This window comes from Oncorhynchus kisutch, linkage group LG16 (genome assembly GCF_002021735.2).
Source record: "Oncorhynchus kisutch isolate 150728-3 linkage group LG16, Okis_V2, whole genome shotgun sequence".
Lineage (NCBI taxonomy): Eukaryota > Metazoa > Chordata > Actinopteri > Salmoniformes > Salmonidae > Oncorhynchus > Oncorhynchus kisutch.
The window spans coordinates 11853414-11859413 of NC_034189.2; the positions used below are offsets into that span (position 1 = coordinate 11853414).

General features: G+C 40.2%; 1 protein-coding gene across 2 annotated transcripts in view; it reads left to right on the forward strand.

The window, feature by feature from the left end:
* Positions 1 to 6000, forward strand: part of LOC109906818 (rho GTPase-activating protein 6) — a 135580-nt gene that overhangs the window by 42539 nt on the left and 87041 nt on the right. The gene's annotated exons all lie outside the window — the stretch shown is intronic.

The following is a 6000-nucleotide window of genomic DNA, read 5'->3' on the forward strand; positions in this document are numbered from 1 at the left end:
GTATTTAATGCAGCAAAAATGACATTAACTCGATGAGCATTCACTGCCTTTTAGCTTGGTAGGGCAGTATTGCTATATGGTGAATGATACATCAGGATACATAGAGGATGCTTTCTATTGTTTTCTATACTAGAGGATCCTGGATGTCATTGCTTCCATGTGTGTTCACAGACCACTCTGTTCTGGGCCAAACAAACTGTTGAGTGAAGCTGCACTATTGCTGGTTTCATAATTGATCCACAATCTTCAGGTGTTTTTGCTTGTTAAAAATGACAGGACAAATACATTCGACTCTCATGATGGAAAGACATATCCCGTCTGTTTCTATGGTTCGTATAGTACTCACATAGTGTTCTAGCGGTAGTTGTTATAACGACAAGACATATTAAGAGTTTATATCCAAAACGCTACATCCACCAATTTTTCACAGATTTGTGTTTTTTTTTCATCAGATATTATTGCTTATGGGTACCTTCATGTGTGTGTAAAATATGACTGTTCTCAGATTTTTATATTCATCCCCCCAAAATTGAAACGCTATATATCCATTGTTTAGCTGGAATGGAATGTTGGTATCCTGTTTATTTGACTGTCATGTGGTTGTCTCACCTCGCAATTTGAAGATAAAGGCCCTTACTGTAAGTCACTACTAGGAGTATCTATTAGGAGTATCTACTAGGAGTATCTACTAGGAGTATCTATTAGGAGTATCTATTAGGAGGATCTACTAGGAGTATCTACTAGGAGTATCTACTAGGAGTATCTATTAGGAGTATCTACTAGGAGTATCTATTAGGAGTATCTACTAGGAGTATCTACTAGGAGTATCTACTAGGAGTATCTACTAGGAGTATCTATTAGGAGTATCTACTAGGAGTATCTATTAGGAGTATCTACTAGGAGTATCTATTAGGAGTATCTATTAGGAGTATCTACTAGGAGTATCTACTAGGAGTATCTATTAGGAGTATCTATTAGGAGGATCTACTAGGAGTATCTACTAGGAGTATCTACTAGGAGTATCTATTAGGAGTATCTACTAGGAGTATCTATTAGGAGTATCTATTAGGAGTATCTACTAGGAGTATCTACTAGGAGTATCTATTAGGAGTATCTATTAGGAGGATCTACTAGGAGTATCTACTAGGAGTATCTACTAGGAGTATCTATTAGGAGTATCTACTAGGAGTATCTATTAGGAGTATCTACTAGGAGTATCTACTAGGAGTATCTACTAGGAGTATCTATTAGGAGTATCTATTAGGAGTATCTACTGTCACAGTTCAATCTGTATTCAGCCCTTTGTAAGTGATGGTATTGATTACGTTCCGTATGATTGCTCAACATTCCGTTCCCCTAACAATTTTAGCGAAGACATGTTCCAAAGACGATAGATATTTAGGATTCCTGGCTGGATTTGACAATTGGTAGGCTCCTGAGAGCCATCTTGGTCAGATTGAGAGCATGTTATATATTCATGGATGGGTTGGGGAATTGGTTGACGATGTAACATGACAACATCTCAAGGTGGTTTTTAATGAACCATGTTTTTAACCCCCTAACAGCAGTAATGCGAGTAGCAGGTTTTAGACCTGATATGAGTAGCATAGCTCAGAGCTACATAGGCCTGACGGCACGAGGTAAGACATGACACTCAATTAATTTAATGCACGCTTCGACAATAACACTGTGCTCCCAAGAACTCTAAGGCTTCATGTCACAATGACTACCACCCTGTAGCACTCACATCTGTAATCAGGATGTGCTAAGAGAGGCTGGTTATGGCATTAACTTCATCATCCCAGACACCAGACCCACTCCTGCTGTTTGGGGTTTTAGGCTGGGTTTCTGTACAGCACTTTGAGATATCAGCTGATGTAAGAATGGCTTTATAAATACATTTGATTTGATCTGTACTAGTTTCTAAAGACAGAACAGCCTATGGCTTGGGTGGCTATCTGCTTCCGCACTGCAAGCCGTACCGGTGTGTAACGGCTCTCGTCGAAAGGAGTGGACCAAAGCCCAGTGTGGAAAGTGTTCATGTTATTTTATTTTCAAAAAAGACACAAACAAAATAACCAAAGTGAAAATGAAAGCGCACAGTTCTGTCAGGCACAGACACTAAAACAGAAAACAAGATCCCACAAAACCCAAAAAGGAAAATGACAACTTATATATGATCCCCAATCAGAGACAACGATAGACAGCTGCCTCTGATGGGGAACCACACTAGGCAAAAAAAATAGAAATAGAACATACAAAGAAATAGAAAACATAGACTTTCCCACCAGAGTCACACCCTGACCTAACCAAACATATAGAATAATAAGGATCTCTAAGGTCAGGGCGTGACACGGTGCATGAATGTCTGACACCAACATTCTCCTGAAATGCTTCTATCCCCAAGCCATATGACTACTAAATATCAAATCAAATGTATTTATAAAGCCCTTCGTACATCAGCTGATATCTCAAAGTGCTGTACAGAAACCCAGCCTAAAACCCCAAACAGCAAGCAATGCAGGTGTAGAAGCACGGTGGCTAGGAAAGACTCCCTAGAAAAGCCAAATCCTAGGAAGAAACCTAGAGAGGAACCAGGCTATGTGGGGTGGCCAGTCCTCTTCTGGCTGTGCCGGGTGGAGATTATAACAGAACATGGCCAAGATGTTCAAATGTTCATAAATGACCAGCATGGTCAATAATAATCACAGGCAGAACAGTTGAAACTGGAGCAGCAGCATGGCCAGGTGGACTGGGGACAGCAAGGAGTCATCATGCCAGGTAGTCCCGAGGCATGGTCCTAGGGGTCAGGTCCTCCGAAAGAGAGAAAGAAAGAGAGAAAGAGAGAATTAGAGAGAGCATACTTAAATTCACACAGGACACCGGGTAAGACGGTAGAAATACTCCAGATATAACAGACTGACCCTAGCCCCCCGACACATAAACTACTGCAGCATAAATACTGGAGGCTGAGATAATAGTTAACTAAATAGCAAATAAATTGGCTAAACGGACTAAGTTGACCCTTATTTTTGTCTCTATGCACACTCACAGGTACAGGACTCTATGCACCCTAGCTCACCAACACACACACAAACTCACTTCCTCATATTTGTTCTACCTTATGTTATTTTTAGTATTACATTGTTATTGATTATACCATTGTTGGGTTTAGAGCTTGCAAGAAAGGCACTGTGCACATTAAAACCTTGAAACATGGACCACAAACAGGTGTCACACACTGCATTTGAAGAGGATTTACACTGTCAGATATGGAGAGGATTTACACTGTCAGATACAGAGAGGATTTACACTGTCAGATATGGAGAGGATTTACACTGTCAGATACAAAGAGAATTTACACTGTCAGATACAGAGAGGATTTACACTGTCAGATATGGAGAGGATTTACACTGTCAGATACAGAGAGGATTTACATTGTCAGATATGGAGAGGATTTACACTGTCAGATATGGAGAGGATTTACACTGTCAGATATAGAGAGGATTTACACTGTCAGATACAGAGAGGATTTACACTGTCAGATATGGAGAGGATTTACACTGTCAGATATGGAGAGGATTTACACTGTCAGATACAGAGAGGATTTACACTGTCAGATACAGAGAGGATTTACACTGTCAGATATAGAGAGGATTTACACTGTCAGATACAGAGAGGATTTACACTGTCAGATACAGAGACGATTTACACTGTCAGATACAGAGAGGATTTACACTGTCAGATATGGAGAGGATTTACACTGTCAGATACAGAGAGGATTTACACTGTCAGATATGGAGAGGATTTACACTGTCAGATACAGAGAGGATTTACACTGTCAGATATGGAGAGGACCCTTGGGAGTTCACACATGGACACACACACACACACACACACACACACACACACACACACACACACACACACACACACACACACAGAGACACACACACACACTGCTGATGGAGACTTTCCAGCCTCCACTCGGGCGTTCCGGGCGTGCCGACCCAAAGCTTCTGGACATGGGAATAGGAAGTTAAGTGCATGAGTTTTCCAGGAAGGAGTTCTCAGTTTGTCAGATAAATGTACAGTATATCACAAAAGTGAGTACACCCCTCACATTTTTGTAAATATTTTAGTATGTCTTTTCATGTGACAACACTGAAGAAATGACACAGCCCGCAAACAGTTTGCTGAAGACAAGCAGACTAAGGACATGGATTACTGGACCACTGCCTTGCTAAAGAAGCTGAGGGTAAAGGTGATGGACTGGCCAAGCATGTCTCCAGACCAAAACTCTATTGAGCTCTGGTGAACTCCATGCCCAAGAGGGTTAAGGCAGTGCTGGAAAATTATGGTGGCCACACCAAATATTGACACTTTGGGCCCAATTTGGACATTTTCAGTTAGGGGTGTACTCACTTTTGTTGCCAGCGGTTTAAACATTAATGGCTGTGTGTTGAGTTATTTTGAGGGGACAGCAAATTTACACTGTTATACAAGCTGTACACTCACTACTTTACATTGTAGCAAAGTGTCATTTCTTCAGTGTTGTCACATGAAAAGATACACTCAAATATTTACAAAAATGTGAGGGGTGTACTCACTTTTGTGATATACTGTACATTATTAACCAGGGTTTTGTCCCCACATGGTAGTGGTTCTGAAATGATGATAGGTGACACATTGGTTCTGGTGGGTCACATGACAAAACAACCACTCTTTAAGTGGCGCAATAATCATAGTGTTTTTTGTTGTATTTTTGTGCGTTTTGTATGTGGGTGAACCATTTCTGAAATAATACATTACAGGTTATCTTGGTCTTGTCAGAGGAATGTATTAATTAATAACGTTATCAAAAATGTAAGCAGTCAGATATATGCCAAATCGCTCCAAAACACCTTCCAGCCTGAACCAACTAGTTTCACTTCATCTGCTGTTTTCATTTGATGACATTTATTTGACAGGAATAACTCATTCAGCATTTCTGTAAATCTGCCAGAAACAGGTCATTATTATAAAAGAGAACGTTCTCAATCATTTACTGTCACGCCCTGACCGTAGATTGCTTTGTATGTTTCTATTTTTAGTTTGGTCAGGGTGTGATGTGGGTCGGTATTCTATGTTGTAGATCTAGGTTTTCTGTTTCTATGTGTTCGGCCGGGTATGGTTCTCAATCAGAGGCAGCTGTCTATCGTTATCTCTGATTGAGAACCATACTTAGGCAGCCTGTTTTCCCCATTTTGAGTTGTGGGTGATTGTTTTCTGTTTTATGCGTCTCACCATACAGGAACTGTTTCGTTTTCGTTTCTCTCTCTTTGTTATTTTGTTTAGTGTTTCTGTTCTAATAAATATAACATGAACACGGCTGCACATTGGACCGATCCATCCTCTTCCTCCTCCTCAAAAGAGGAGGAACATCGTTACATTTACCTGGTTTAAAATCTATTTATATTTTATTTAATGTTTCTTGAACTAGACAAGTCAGTTAAGAATAAATTCTTATTTACAATGACGGCTTAATTAACCAAAAGGCCAAAAGGCCTCCTGCAGGGACGGGGGCCTGGGATTAAACATTTAAAACATGAAATAAGAATATAGGACAAAACACACATCACCACAAGAGAGACACGACAACACTACATAAAGAGAGACACGACAACACTACATAAAGAGAGACACGACAACACTACATAAAGAGAGACACGACAACACTACATAAAGAGAGACACGACACAACACTACATAAAGGAGAGACACGACACACTACTAAAGAGAGACACGACAACACTACATAAAGAGAGACACGACAACACTACATAAAGAGAGACACGACAACACTACATAAAGAGAGACACGACAACACTACATAAAGAGAGACACGACAACACTACATAAAGAGAGACACGACAACACTACATAAAGAGAGACACGACAACACTACATAAAGAGAGACACGACAACACTACATAAAGAGAGACACGACAACACTACATA